At 36.6% G+C, this 15,209-nt stretch overlaps 2 long non-coding RNA genes across 3 annotated transcripts; both read right to left on the minus strand.

Annotated features, from left to right (window-relative positions):
- Positions 1-735: 735 nt before the first annotated feature.
- Positions 736-2,067, minus strand: LOC103424424 (uncharacterized). 2 transcript variants are annotated; one of them, XR_011574117.1, is made up of 4 exons: positions 1,923-2,067; positions 1,410-1,517; positions 1,182-1,299; positions 736-1,116 (listed from the first exon to the last, which is right to left on the minus strand). It is a non-coding gene; the product is annotated as an uncharacterized lncRNA (long non-coding RNA). The 2 variants fall into 2 exon arrangements; XR_003767251.2 differs by having other exon boundaries at positions 736-1,087; positions 1,186-1,299; positions 1,923-2,058.
- Positions 2,068-6,700: 4,633 nt separating this feature from the next.
- Positions 6,701-8,390, minus strand: LOC139190189 (uncharacterized). The gene is made up of 2 exons (XR_011574252.1): positions 8,278-8,390; positions 6,701-7,298 (listed from the first exon to the last, which is right to left on the minus strand). It is a non-coding gene; the product is annotated as an uncharacterized lncRNA (long non-coding RNA).
- Between the last annotated feature and the right edge of the window lie 6,819 nt (positions 8,391-15,209).

A 15,209-nucleotide genomic window follows, 5' to 3' on the forward strand; every position in this document is an offset into this window, starting at 1 on the left:
ACGTAATTAGAGAGATGAACACTAAAGAACATATATAGTTGAGACGAACGGCAATAGCGAAAATAACTTCCGACCTTAAGACTTTATTCAAGACTTTGAATTGTATTGAGTCTCTGTAGTGGATTAAAGTGGGTTTATGCCGGATTGGAATGCTTAATGATATATTATCATGTGTTTGGTTCAATAGAAGAATGACTGGATTTGACCTTCATTCTTTAACGTACCGTTTGGTACGCAGATGGGATGAGACGGAACGGGACGAGATGGGACATGACGGAACAGGACGGGACAGAACGGACGTTCCGTGTTATGTTTGGTACGCGCAGGACGGAACATGACGGTTGTTCCGTTCTGCGTTTGGTAGCGCATGGACAAAACGGAACCAAAAGATTAAAATGACTAAAATACCCATATTCCGTCTGTTACTTGGTACAATATTTATTCGTGGAACGGGATGATACTTTCTTTTTTTTTGGTTCAAATTTGAACACTATTTGCTTATTCATTATTTGTTTTTCCTGGTCCATATTTTATTAGGTATATGTTGTGTTCCAAATGAAAAGCCCTTTAAAATTTGTAATTCTTCTATGATTTAGGTTGATGAAGTCAGACTTCCTCAAGCCAATGAATATTGGAAGTGATGAGATGGTTAGCATGAATGGGATGGCTGATTTTGTCTCTATGATCATGGTTGCCATGCAATGTTGAAAAATATATAAGTTTAATGATCATGCATGACCTGAACAAACAAGCATATAATTTCACCATAAGTTAACATACATCGTCATATAGGGCGATAAAGGTAAACAAATGCCTAAAAAATTACTAATTCTACCTCAAAGTAGTGCCTCTTGATCTCCATCTCAACATCAAGGCCAGTGAACTCACACAAATGCCTGTGGGTAAAGGAGTCCTCAGCTCTAAAAACAGGACCAATCTCAAAAATACTGCCGAAGTCACCACATATAGCCATCTGCTTGTGAAGCTGAGGTGACTGGGCAAGGTAGGCATCTTGACCCTTGTAGTTGAGTCTAAAAACAGCAGCTCCACCTTCACTTGAACCAGCAATCAACTTTGGCGAGTGGATCTACACAACAATGCAACCGACATGCATAACTAAACTCTTAACGATTTTCTCTAGCTTTAAAAAGATAAATAGCTGCAAATGGTGGAAAGACTACTTACATTGCCAACTTGACTCTGAATGTGGAATATCCCCTGATTCGCAGGTGTTCGCAAATCAAGAACTCGGTTATTCAAGTGGGTATCCTGATTAACTCGAACAAGTGTTTCTCCGGCCTATAAACCCATCATACCACCCAATGAATATACACATACTAAGAGAGAAAGTCCCAGAAAGCTTAACAAAGCTTCAATAATCCTTTTCAAAATAAATCATCTAAATGTACCTGCAAAGCCTTTTCGATTTCAACATCACTCCGAGCAGCATCCTCAATGTTAATAGGTAAAACAGCAGCCTTACTCACACAATACAACTTCCTCACTTGAACCTCCACCTAATTAAGATCAACATCTCAATTATTTCAATCAAAACCCAATGCAATCATAGGAACTTTCAATCCATTTCTTCCTTGTTTTTTCTTTTTTCCTTTTTTTTTTCTCAAGAACCTAATTAATAATATTATTTATTCATCAATTTCTTCTGAAAATTCGTGGATATCATCACCATCAATCGCCCCAAAATCCCTAGCAGAAAAACAACCTTGTTTCCGCCCAAACCCCATCCACTGTTTTCATTGCCTAAACCCAACTTGACCCGTCCAACCCAAAACCTAGCGAAGAATGCACTCGCACTCCCAGTTGCACAAATCTTAACAAAACCCAGTAATTAACAAATCAAATCTGATGATTAACAAAACCCAGTAATTAACACAACCCAAATCAGAATATCAATCGCATACCTGGGTCAATCTGCAATGCGACGGTAGTGGCTCCGTGCTGGCTGGGTGCAGTCGACAGCTACGGGAGAGGATGAGGAGGAAGGATGAGGATGAAGTCTACGGGAAGAGAGCAGCGGCAGAGAATGGTGTAAATATTGAAAAAGACAAGGGGTATTTTTGTCTTAAAATGTTATAAATTTCTGTCCATGAACGTGGAACATGCCGTTCCAGGAGGGAGGTGGAACAAACAATCATCCAAAACTTATCCCGTGGAACAGCGCGTTCCACTCGTTTTAGGCGCACCAAACATGGGACGGAACTTTTCGTTCCACTCTGTTCCATTCCGTCCCACGTACCAAACGTGACCTAAAGACTAGTGTATAATACAAGAGAAACTTCAATAAGGTTGTCTAATTGTGTACAGTTCTTAAACTAGTCTTATATTTTTGTTGCAAGTGCCTTAAAATAAAAACAAATGTGATCAGACAATCGTATCCATGTGTTTCTCGTACAATACTACTTACATATTTGGCGTAGGCTCAGATGTGATATTAATTAATTTTACTTTCAATTGTAACTAGTTGTTTTAAATGTGGATAATATATTCAAGTTCGATTGATATTAGATGCTGTATGAAGAACAGTCAACTCCCTTGAAAGTTAACTTGATATATGTCGACAGATCACACGTACATGACAGTCCACTGGATATATTGACCAAAACTGGCAGCATGAACACTAACGAAGCCCTGGCTTTCCTCTGTGGGTTATTAACATATTTGGGAATATATTTCCGTAATCCCATACATGTTTTGGATAGTGATTTAGTATCTTGTTAGATGTCTAGGCTAAGGATATGGCATTGGAAAGCAGGCGTAATTGGATGCATAATATTGCTGAGATTTTTCTGTGAGTGCAGCTGTGCAAGAAGAATATATGGCTTGCTCCAATTAACAAAATAAATTCTCTGTTCACGGAAGTATTCTTAATTTCTTGCAAGATTTTTTATTTTTTATTTTTTATTTTTTGGTTGAATAACGTTACAAAAGAAATTACAAACAAAATTCTCGACGAATCATTTGCGCATTAAGGTTTTTGTCTTTCTAAAGTTTCTGTTGTAGTATCCGATCACTAATCAAAGAAGACAAAGACACGGATAATGTTAAACAATCATGTATGCATGACTAATGACTTTGTTTCATAATCGAGCCAATTTTCTCGACAGGGGAAAGCGATTGGTCTTCTTCCTTTCGTGCTAGTTGCTACCACTAACTTACGAGCCAATAATCTCATTCCTTATATCATAGCCTAGGCCCTAACTAGAGATCGAAGAAAGTTAAGATTTCATCATAAAATCAATTGACAATATTGAGAGTAATCCAACCTCTTATAAGTCCTTGCAAGGTTTCTCCTTTCACCAATGTCACCAATGTGAGACTTTTTTACCTTTACATTCTCACACACCCCTTCATGTGTGGTGAATTTTCAAGCCAAACACGTGGATAACACAAATTAGGTGACGTAGAGCATGTGTGGCCGTTGGGCTTCATACATGGGCCAACATGGCTCTGATACCATGAAGAAAGTTTGGGTTCCACTATAAAATCAATTGCCAATATGCATGGGGAGTAATCCAACCTCTTATAAGCCCTTACAAGGTTTCTCCTTTTAAAGACTACTACATAATGTATTCAATGGTGTTGAGCAAAATAATTATCTATATATTTGAGTTATACTGATAATCTGTTGAGAATTAATTTCACATTAATCGGAGAATGAATATTGCATGGCTTATAAGTAAGTTGGACTACTCTTCATATTGTCAATTAGTTTTATGATAGAACCTTAACTTTTTCATGGTATTAGAGCAGGGATTTCCACGTTTGAAGTCTTAACAACTAAAGAAATGCAGAAGAAATCTCAGAGAGAAATTGAGAAGAAGGAAAACAAAAAAGAGAGAGAAACTGAAGAATTCTTTTGTTATTACTTTGTAACGGTAACAAGCTATACACACGTAGGCTACTATTTATAGTAATTACATATTTGATAACTCATCACTCGATAATTCCAGCTCACTTAACTAACTAACCAATTTTTAACCAGTTCAACTGATTCATAACAGATTCTAATTGACATGGCAGAAGGATCTTATATGGTTGCCATGTGTCTTCAATCATTACTCCCCTCTCAATCTCAGCTAGGGTAACCAAGCCTGAGATTGCAGCAATGTCTGATATAAGCTGGATCATGTAACCCCTTTGTCAAGATATCGACCGTTTGATCCTTGGTAGGTACATATTGAACTTGTAGATCATCTCTGCACCTTTTCCCTCACAAAATGGAAGTCAGTGTCAAGATGTTTTATTCTGGTATGAAATACAAGATTCAGAGCACAATGCTAAGGCAGACAAGTTATCATAATGTAGTAAAGGTGGTTCAGGAATGAATTGATGTAAGTCTTTCAGCAATAAACGAATCCACACTACATCAACTGCACAATGTGCAAGTGCCTTGTACTTAGCTTATGTGGAGCTCCTAGATATCGAGGCTTGTTTCTTCGACTGCCAAGACACATGATTTTGTCCCATAAACACAACAAAGCCTATGACTGACCTTCTGGTATTGGGATTAGCAGCCCAATCAAAGTCTGAGTATGCAGTTATTGAATTGTCTTTAGATGTAGAGTACGTAAGACCACACTTCACTGTTCCTTGAACATAACTCAAGATTCTCTTTACTAGACCAAAGTGAACATCAGTTGGATTAGTCATGTATTGACAAGCCACATTCCAGCATATGACAAATCAGGTCTAATAAATGTCAGGTATTGTAGTGCTTCTACTAAGCTCCTATAAAAACTCGAATCTTCAAGAATTGTACCTTCAATAACTAATAGTTGAGTATGAGGTTTACATGAAGTTGCAGGCTGTTTGCAACCATCCATTCCTGCTTTATGTATCAAATACTTTGCATATTTCGACTGATTGATGAAAATATCACCATTCGTTTTGTATTCTATTTGTAATCCCAGAAAATAAGAAAGTCTCCCCATATCTTTCAAGTCAAACACATCACAAAGTTCTTGAATCACTGCTTGTACCTTTGATTGGTTGGATCTTGTCAAGATTATGTCATCTCCATGTAGTAATAAAGCAATGACATATGTGCCATCATACTTCACAAAGAGACTTGTATCAGATTGAGACATTTGAAACCCCATTGCAGATAAATATCCTGTAAATTTAGCATTCTAGACCATAGGTGCTTGTTTTAAGCCATAGAGTGACTTAATCAATTTACATACATAATCAGGGTGTGTGGAATCTACAAAACCTTGGGGTTGCTTCATATAAACCTCTTCCTCCAAGTCACCATGCAAGAGTGCATTCTTGACATCAAGTTGTCTTAATTCCCATTTATACTGAGCTACTAGAGATATAATCAACCTAATAGTGGTATGCCTTACAACAAGACTGAATGTTTCAAAGTAGTCTAAGCCATGCTCTTGATTATATCTTTGTGTAACCAATCTTGCTTTATACCTTGAAATGGAACCATCTGGATTTTTGTTCAGCTTATACACCCATTTGGTTCCAATAACTGACCTGTGTGTAGGTGATGGAATCAATTTCCATGTGCCTTGACTTTTTAATGCATCAAATTCATCATGCATTGCTTGTTGCTACTTAATATTTGTTGCTGTACTCCTAAATTTTGTTGGTTCTGCCAAGTTAGTGATTTGTGCCACAAATGAAAAACCTTCAATCTGATAATGATCATCTGTATTAATCTTTAAGGTTGATAACTGAGGTAGATTTGCAATAAAGCTTGTGTAATCTTTCCATGTAATAGCTCCTGATTGCAATCTGGTTTGCATTCTTGATATTGAATTGTCAGTTTGAGCATAATTAGAAAACTGAGACGAATCAAAAGGTAAAATTACCTCTAATTGTGCAGGATTGAGGACATGTAACATCAAAGCTGTGTTTGGAGGAGATGAGTGAGTTGTTTCATGGGATTGTGATGATTTTGTTGGTATATTGTGACTGCTAGATTTAATACTACTCTGCGTTAACCCCATAATATGTTGGCTAGAAGAACTTGTATGATTAACATTCAAAAATTCATGTATATCATTGTTGTCCACTAAATTGACATACCTTGAATGTACTGGGAGTGTCACAATACTTGGAGTATTAGCAGACTGTAGTGATTGAGAATTCTCCTAAGATTGAGATTTTATATCACAGACATTAAGCTTATAAGGAAACAGACTCTCATCATGAATTACATGCCTGGATATGATTAACTTCTTTGACTGTACATGATAACACACTACACCTTTATATCCCACTGCATATCCAACGAAAACACATTGTAAAGCTCTTGGCTGCAACTTATTCTCATTATAAGGCCTAATATATTAATACATAGCTGTTCAAATATTTTTATACCTTGTAGTTGAGGATTATCTCCAAATAGCAACTGATAAGGAGATTGCATTCCTAATGTTTTACTTGGCATCCTATTTATTAGAAACACAGAGAGTGCACAAGCATGAAACCATAAGCTTTGAGGTAAATGTGTAGTTGTCATCAGTGTTATTGCAGTTTCTATAATGTGTCTATGCTTCCTCTCAGCCATCCCATTCTGCTGAGGAGTATATAGACAAGAAATCAAGTGAATTATACCTTAATGTTGCAGAAAATCATCAAACTGTTTACTCATAAATTCTCCACCTCCATCTGTTTGCAAGCATTTGATTCCCATATTAAACTAAGTAAGAACAAAGCTATAAAATTTATGAAATATAGCAAAGACTTCTGATTTATTTATCACGGGAAATATCCATACATGCCTTGTGTATCCATCAACAAAACCAACATAATAACGAAAACCTTCTATAGACCTAGTTGGTTAAGGCCCCTGGAGATCTAAGTGAACCTTTTGGAATGGAAAAGTACACGTGACTGCCCTATTTGGAAATACTTGTCTTGACATTTTACCAGAAATAGAGAAAGAACAAACATGCTTTTGACATTATTAAGAGAACTTCATCATTACTGAGACATAGAGTATTGAGAAGGAAACACCATTGGAGCTTGAGAAGTTGGATATGGTAACTGTATTGGACCAGAATTAGGATATGGCCCTTGAGAAGATTATTGAACATGCCCTGAATTAGATGATGAAGACCCTTGAGTATATGGCCCTCCAAAAGTTGATCCTCCATGTGGTATCTGTGTAATCACTCCTCCAATGGTATATGGCACATCTTCAGAGTTACTAGAAGACCATTATGTCATTGAGACCTGAGAACTCAATCCATTACTTCCTTGCATATACAATCCAGTGAGATTTGAAGTCAAATTATTCACCACAGACTCTGCTTCTCTTTCTGCACACAACAACTGTTCTCTAAACTCTCTTAAAGACATAGTTGTATCCTTTGTAAAGATTACAATCCTAATAACATAATACTCTCTTGGCAATCCAGATAATACAACAACAATAAAGTCATTGTCACTAAAAACTTCACCAGCAGTAATCAATTGATCTTTGATGTTTCTAAGCCTAGAGAGAGATTGATCAATATAACTACCACCTTTTTTCATAGTTTGAAATTTTATTTTGAGAGTATTAACTCTAGCTTTAGACACTGAAGCATATCTGTTTTGCAAATTAACCCAAGCTTCATTTGCAGTTTTAGAGCCCAATACATGCTCAATCGACTCATCAGACAAGGTAGCAATTAACATACTTAAGAGAGCAAGATCCACAGATTCTCATTTCAAGAAAGCATCAGAAACTATACTAGTTACGCCTTGATCAGCACTAATCACATATTTTGTTGGACATGTAACAGATCCATCAAAATGACCAAATAACTTGTACCCCTTTAAGACAGATGTAAACTGAAATACCCATTTCGAAAAATTCTTATCTGTCAATTTTATTGTCAACTTGCCTAAGAGACTTTCAATCTTCACAGTAGGTTATGTCATTGTTTCTTCAATCATAAGAAATCAAAGAAGTATATCAAACTTTCACAATATACTCGAATCAAGATAATTTTGCAGTCAAGAAACTCCGAAAAATTACCAAATCCAACTTCTTCCAAGAAACTCAGAAAAATTACCAAGATTGAACAACCAAGAATGGCTTCGTGCCCATAACAATCTTTAACTACTTAATTAGAAATGGCTTCGTGCCCACATCATTCTTTAACTACTTAATCAGAAATGGCTTCGTGCCCCCAACAATCTTTGACTATTCTTCTACTGATACTAAAAACAGGAAATTTACCCAGATACATCTTTTAACTTCGAAAAATCTTTACAAAACACTGAGATCAAGAAGAACTTGGAAACTTTCACCTGAGTCATCACCAGAAAAACGAGACAAGCAGACTTGCCATATCTGAAATCACCATTAACGAAGCAGCAAAACGACGCAGCAGTAGAACTGGAAAAGAGAGAGAGAAACCGAAGAATGCTTTTGCTACACACACATAGGCTACTATTTATAGCAATTACATATTTGATGATAATTCAAGCTCACTTAACTAACTAACCAATTCTTAACCAATTCAACTGATTCCTAACAGATTCTAGCTGACATGGCAGAGGGATCTTATATGGCTCCCATGTGTCTTCGGTCATTATGAAGGATAGCAACCACATGTATTCCACATCACCTCGTTGAAGTTCTTTCTTTTTCATTGAATTATTTTCTTTAATTTTGAGGTTCTTTCTACTGCTTGACTCAGTGTATATATATCCATGGCCCCTAACCCTCCTAAAGGTTGTAATGAAACGTTACCATGCTTCAAAGGTACCAAGCATTTGAGATGAAATGCACCCAAGAATCCAATGAGAAAAAACGTACCAAAAAGAAATCGTTGAATGGTACGTTTGTCGGAAGTATTGGCACGTTTGTTCTATGGTTGGGTACGACTATTCGAAGTTATTGGTACATTTGTTTATGATTGTGTACGTTTGTTGAAAGTTATTAGATACACCCTAGATATTTTAATTGGTAGTGTTTTGAAATTGTACATTAACAATAGTTTATATTTTAAGTGTAGCTAGTGGGTTCACTGTATTATGAAAATATGGGTATAATTGCTGTCATATATTGAGTAAACAAAAATAAAAAAAATTCGAATTCAAAAGCCCTAAAGCTAATATTTCTAGATTTGTAGGATAATGATGATTTTTAATGGAATTGGAATACTAAATTCTGCTAAAAAAATAAATAAACCTCCAATGTCTGAATGGCTCCTCATTTAGAGGGGGTGGTTCAATCTAAAACTTAATACAGAGAGATGTGTAAGTGGTTTCCAATCTATTTGAGGGTGATTCTCACCGATATGTGTGAGTGGTTTCCAATTGAGTCTCATTCCGGTGCCACCGATTCTAGCTACGGCTGGAATCGGTGGGTTTTCTTTTCTTTCTTTCTTTCTTTCTTTCTCTTCTCCTATCCGCTATTCTTCTCTCCCATCTGATGTCTCTCATCCATATTCATCCAATTTTCGAGCTTTAGTCACACTTTGCCGTGATTTGTTGCGGTGTTTTGAGTTGGTGAGTATAGATCTGATGTTTCCACTTGGTCGGGTGTTCCTCGAACCACCACCTTCTCTTTGCTGTCTACATTTGTTGGCAGTGTTGCTCATGGATTCCCACAAGCTTCTTTAAATCGGCTGCAGGTTCTTTGTTATCAGTAGCTATGCTATGAGTGAAGCTTGGGATTGGATGCTGGTATCGATGAGGTGAGGCTTAATTAGAGGAAAACATTTGTGTGGATCGACATGCATGGCTGTGGTTTTGGTGGTTCCAGTGGTGGTTATGGTGGAGGATGCAGCGGATCTGACTGTTTTCAATTTTCTTTTGTTTCGGTCTCAACTTTTGGTTGGGCCACTGTTATTTGTTTGTGTTTTTGGTTTTTGGGCCTTTTTGTTGTAAATTTTGGTCCTTCATAGTGTAAAGTTTGTTGTTGCTGGTAATGGATGTTACCTTTGATAAAAAAAAAAAAAAAGTTAGGGAACGAGGCACCGAAATCAAAAGCTACTGTGCTAAGGAAATTTACATGCCCAACTCATAAGCTGAGGTCCAACCGAAAAACCATCTTATCAAAGATGAAAATTTAAATGCCCCAAAAGAAAGCCAACTAGAGGCATTGTGCGTTTTTGTATTTTGTTTTACTTAATTAGGCTTAAATAAAACAACTTTCATCCAGTTTCTTGAACAGCCCATCAGGTAGATATCAGGGTCAAATTCCTTTACATCGTACAATGCATATCATCAAAGTTGAATGAAATAAGGATAGCACTAAAGCATGGTTGGTTCCTATTGAGCTTCCACATCAAATCCACCAGCAATGTTGGTTGTGTGCAAATAGATCCACCTGCACATAATCACATAGATATCTATTAGAATTATCTAAAACTGCCTTCTAATTACAAACACTCGGACACCATTATAAGGCTCGGGTAAATTACGCCGTGTGACTCTTTGGTTGGTAAAACTGTTAAAGACGTGTATAAATATAGGAGTTATTAAGTTGTAACAAGTTAATAAGTTAGTACAATGCTAACCATTAGTTTGAATGCCATCAATAACTACAAAACTTCATCTCATGATCCAAACATGTCATTAATTCATTTTTTAAACCCTCATTCAAGGATCACTATTGCAAATAACTGGCCAAATAAAACAACGTTTAGTTATACAACTATGCTCAAACAAATAAACGAACACAATTTCCTATACACAATGAAAGTTACATCATAACAATCATATGTGAAATTTATTTTAATTTGACTAATATTTTGTAAAGATGATTTTTGAATTATATGACCTTAAAGACGAACGACTTGGGTTATAAAATGAAATTTTATAGTGGGACTAAAACAAATAATTAATGTTATAACAACTTACGAATGCTGATATAACTACTTCATAGTCTTATTTCCCCACACATTGTTTCATGAAAATTTTAGTGTTATTATTCTTACCCTCAATGTCTTATCTCCCTACCCTACCCACTTTTTAATGAAATTTTTAATTACAAGTTTGCCCATTTATAAAATGACCAATAAGGACTTAAAAGGTATATAACAATAATAATAGATTGGGCGTGAAAGGGTAACAGGAGCCCTAAACTTATATTGCGTTGTGAAAGGAATGGACAACATGTAAGCCGATCTGCGCAAAAAAAAAAGGATGAGGATAGAAGGAATTTTGAAACGAAAAAAATGTGGATGCACTTTCCAATTAAAGGGTAAGAAGCTAGCAATTGATGATGATTGGATATAGATGGTAGTAATTGTAGTGCATAATCACACAACAATAAAGCATTTGAAGGGTTATTCATTTGCTAATAGATTATTGTCGAAACAGACTTCATTGTTAAGGAAATAGAATTTAAATTTTTTAAGAATAATAGTGGGTGAGGAAATAGCATATTAGAGGTTATTTTAAGAATAATAGTTGGTGGAAGAATAGCATTGACTTTTATAATGGGTAGGATTATAATGTGGATAGAGAAATAAGACACTGAAGTGGGTCTAGCAGCTCTCAAAATTTAATACCTAATTAGCCCTATGTAAAAAAAACTTTAAAAGGCCTATTAAAAATTAATCCTCTTATTTTGGCCGAAGTGTGACTTGTTAGCCCATAAATAAGTACTATGACAAAACGGCTGTTGCTCACCCGACACAATCGTACGAGGTCACAATTCACCCTCTTATATATTCTTTGTATTAAAAAAAAAAGACAAATATTTAAAAAATCTAAATTGAGAGACGAATAGCCCAAGCTACCCAGTAACCTCTCCATTTTATCTCTTCATCCCTCACCCCTTCCTAACTCTTTTGTCCCTTTCACCTTCTCTCTCTTTCGTCCACCTCACTCACTCCAAATTCTATCTATGCTTTTCTTCCTACTTTCCAACCCTTAATTCTGAATTGGAATTTGGGGATAAATATGGAAATAAATCTTAAGTCCAAGTCTGATAGGGGGACAAAGAAAGAGACAGAGGAATAGAGAACGAAGAAGAAAAAGAAAGGAAGGTAACCTTCCCAACATCAAAGAGAAAAAGAGATGTTGTGGTGCTTGGTTGTGGTTGCTTTCGGCTGGGTTAGGCAGGGCCTCTCGTGGCTATTCCATTTTTCTATCTCCAATAATCAATCAATCATTATATTTATTTTATTTACAACTTAAAACTGTTAGGATATTTCAAGAATATAGGTAGGAAGGAAGAGAGTAGGGCTGGGCATGGGTCGGGTTGTGCCCAATTTTGAAAGGACTAGACTGGACTGGACTCGGGTTTAAAAGAAATGGGCCGGTTCGGGCCGGTCCACATGTCCTTTTTTTTTTGAGGAAAAAAAAAACTAAATTTGTACAACACATATTCACAGTTACAATATGTACATTTACATTAGAACAGAGTACATACTCTACTGCATCATCCGATTTTTTTTTCCATCTTTGAAATTCCTAGATCCAAAATTCCAAATAACATAAAAAAATCCAAATTTCTAAGATTGCAGCTTCAATTACCAATTTTAGTTCAAAAATCAATATCTTCAAAAAATTGTAACAAATTTAAATACCAAACAACTTAAAATCTACAATCTATAAGCAGATCCATAAAATTCAAAACCAATCCATAATCAAATCACAACAGTCCATATAATGAATCGAGAAGCTTATGCAATCACAGCCCCAAAAAACCTAAATTCTCAAATCAGAAACCCACATAATTCCTAAATCAATTGAAAAGCTTATGCAAAAATCCTAAATTCCTAAATTAGAAACCCTAATTCATAAATTACCTAGGGATTTGCAGGATGATGGTGGTGTTCTCAACGGCGAGGATGGTGTGGTGGTGGCCAGAACTAGCGATTGGAAGGACCGGAGGAGAGTCAGGAGACGATGCCACGATGGTGATGGTGGCTAGATGCTATGATGTCAACATAGTTGAGGTCGACTCAGTCACTATGAGTCTCAGGGAGTCGAGTTGAGTAGGGGTGGGAGGGAGAACGAGAAAGTGGGGGAAAGTCGATGGACGAAGATGGGCGTCTTATCGAGGTCTCAGATGAGAGATGAAAGGAGATTCGAGGAGTGGGAAAGTCTCAGTGTGATTGAGATCTGAGAGACAAACTCTAGACTTGCAGAAATAAGAGGGGCGAAAGAGTGAGCTGCAGAGTGGAGGGATAGAAATGAAGGAGAGGGAGAGTTAGTGAGAGAGATGAAGAGTTTTGTCTGAGAGATAGACAAATTTTTGGATGGACCAGGTTAAATCTCAGATTTTGGATGGTGGAAACGGTCCAGGTTGGGGACTCGTTTCCTCAGCAATTCGCCCCGCAATTAACGTTGACCTGCCCCGCCCTGTCCCATCCCGTTTCAGATTTAAAAAAATTAGACCCGCCTCTACCCGCGAGCCCATGCCCGTTTGCCCACCCCTATAAGAGAGTGTTTGTTTTTTATTTTTTTTTAAACTATTTATAATGGGTGAAAATATACAATGAATGATAAAACAAGACAATAAATTGAGCATAGTACACTTTAACTTATTAACCCGTTTGTGTTGAAGCATTTCTGCAAATACATATTCTAAATTGAATATTAGTACAAGCTTTCGATGGGCTAGGACTTCATCTACCCATTTAAGGTGCGTTTGTTGCACCGGACTGTCTTGGACTGGACTAGCTTTAGGGACTAAGTTGGACTGACTTAGACTAGACTAAGATGGACTAGCTTAGTGAAGCGTTTAGTGCAGTGTGGAACTAAAAAGCAAAATATAAACAAACTATAATATTGTATTATTTAACACTTATCTAATAATATTTTATTATTTTATCTAATAATATTAATTTAACCATTTTCTTTCTTTTTTCCCACTCTACCTCTCTCTGGAACCTTCTCCCATCTCTTCCCTCTGACTCCATCCATTCTCTCTGACTCCATCCATTCTCTCCTTTCCTCCTTGTATTTCTTGTAAAACGCAGTCTTTCAAAACAAGGTCAGGGTAGATCTTTCAAGACAAGCTCATCCCTTTCGCCCTCTTCCTACCGTTAGGCATCTCCACCTTCCTCACCCTTTTCCTCCCAAAATTTTTTCGAATCTCTCTCCTCCCTCTGATACATGCGTCGGCTTCTCCGTCTGCAATTCCAGAACGAGATAGCCATCTCAGAATTTTCTGAGAAAAAGGAAGAACGCTTGTTGATTAGCTTCTCCCATTGTTGTTATTATTTTGCATTTTTTTTTTTGAATTTTGGTGGTTTGATTTTGAGATTTTGGCAGTGGGAGAAGCTGATTTGGGGGTGGGTAAACAGAGACGAAGCAGCGTACAGACGATGTAGTGTAAAAAGGAAGCAGATTTGGAGACGGGACTAACAATCCCATACCTTTCGGGGGAACTCGCCAAGACTACCTAATGAAGGACATAGTCGGGACGAATCCGACTTAGTCTCATTAACGCTAGTCCATCTTCACACCAAACACGGCTTAGCAATCCTAGTTAAGCCAGTTCAGTCCAACGAGGTTTAATGAGGGCAAACAAACGCCTCCTTACTACCTATGCCTATGGGAAAATTTTGATCTGAGACCCAATTTGAACAAAATTTACCTCTTTTTTATCTTTTGTTTGTACTTATTTGACATGCTGACAAGTGATAACATGCAATATCTGACACCACTGTGCAACAAAAATCAACTGGTTCTTGTTACAATGCGTGACCATTTTAAGTATTATACTGTAAATTACAGACTCGTCGTTCATACATAATTAACGTCTATCTTGAAATTTCGGGGGCCTAACACGAATCACTAAAAGGGGACTTTTGAGTTGTTAGGCTCTATAATGTATTTTGCAGTCATATAGATTGTCTTTCAGTAATTGTTCACAACAATATACTATTATACAATGACTTAAAAAATAAGAGTGGTCGGAACAAGAAAATGATAGGTCTTACAAATATATAACCACAACTGGAACATATAATCATATCGGTACATAACATAATCTAGTTTTCTTACCGAACTCCTTTTTAATAGATAACATATCTGACACGCTCCGACCCTGATATCTCCAAATATCAGGATAGACATATGTTGGCCAACACCCGAGGGTGACGAATCCATTTTAACATGCATGCGAATTAAAATATATAATTAGAAAGAAATATATTAAGGCAGAATAGGGTTCAAAACATACAACTAATCAAGAATAATGTGAAAGAATTATGATAAAAAGGTACGAATCGAGGAATGGGTCATACATAAAGGAGACTCGAAGATACCCA

Source organism: Malus domestica, chromosome 12, assembly GCF_042453785.1.
Source record: "Malus domestica chromosome 12, GDT2T_hap1".
Taxonomy (NCBI): domain Eukaryota; kingdom Viridiplantae; phylum Streptophyta; class Magnoliopsida; order Rosales; family Rosaceae; genus Malus; species Malus domestica.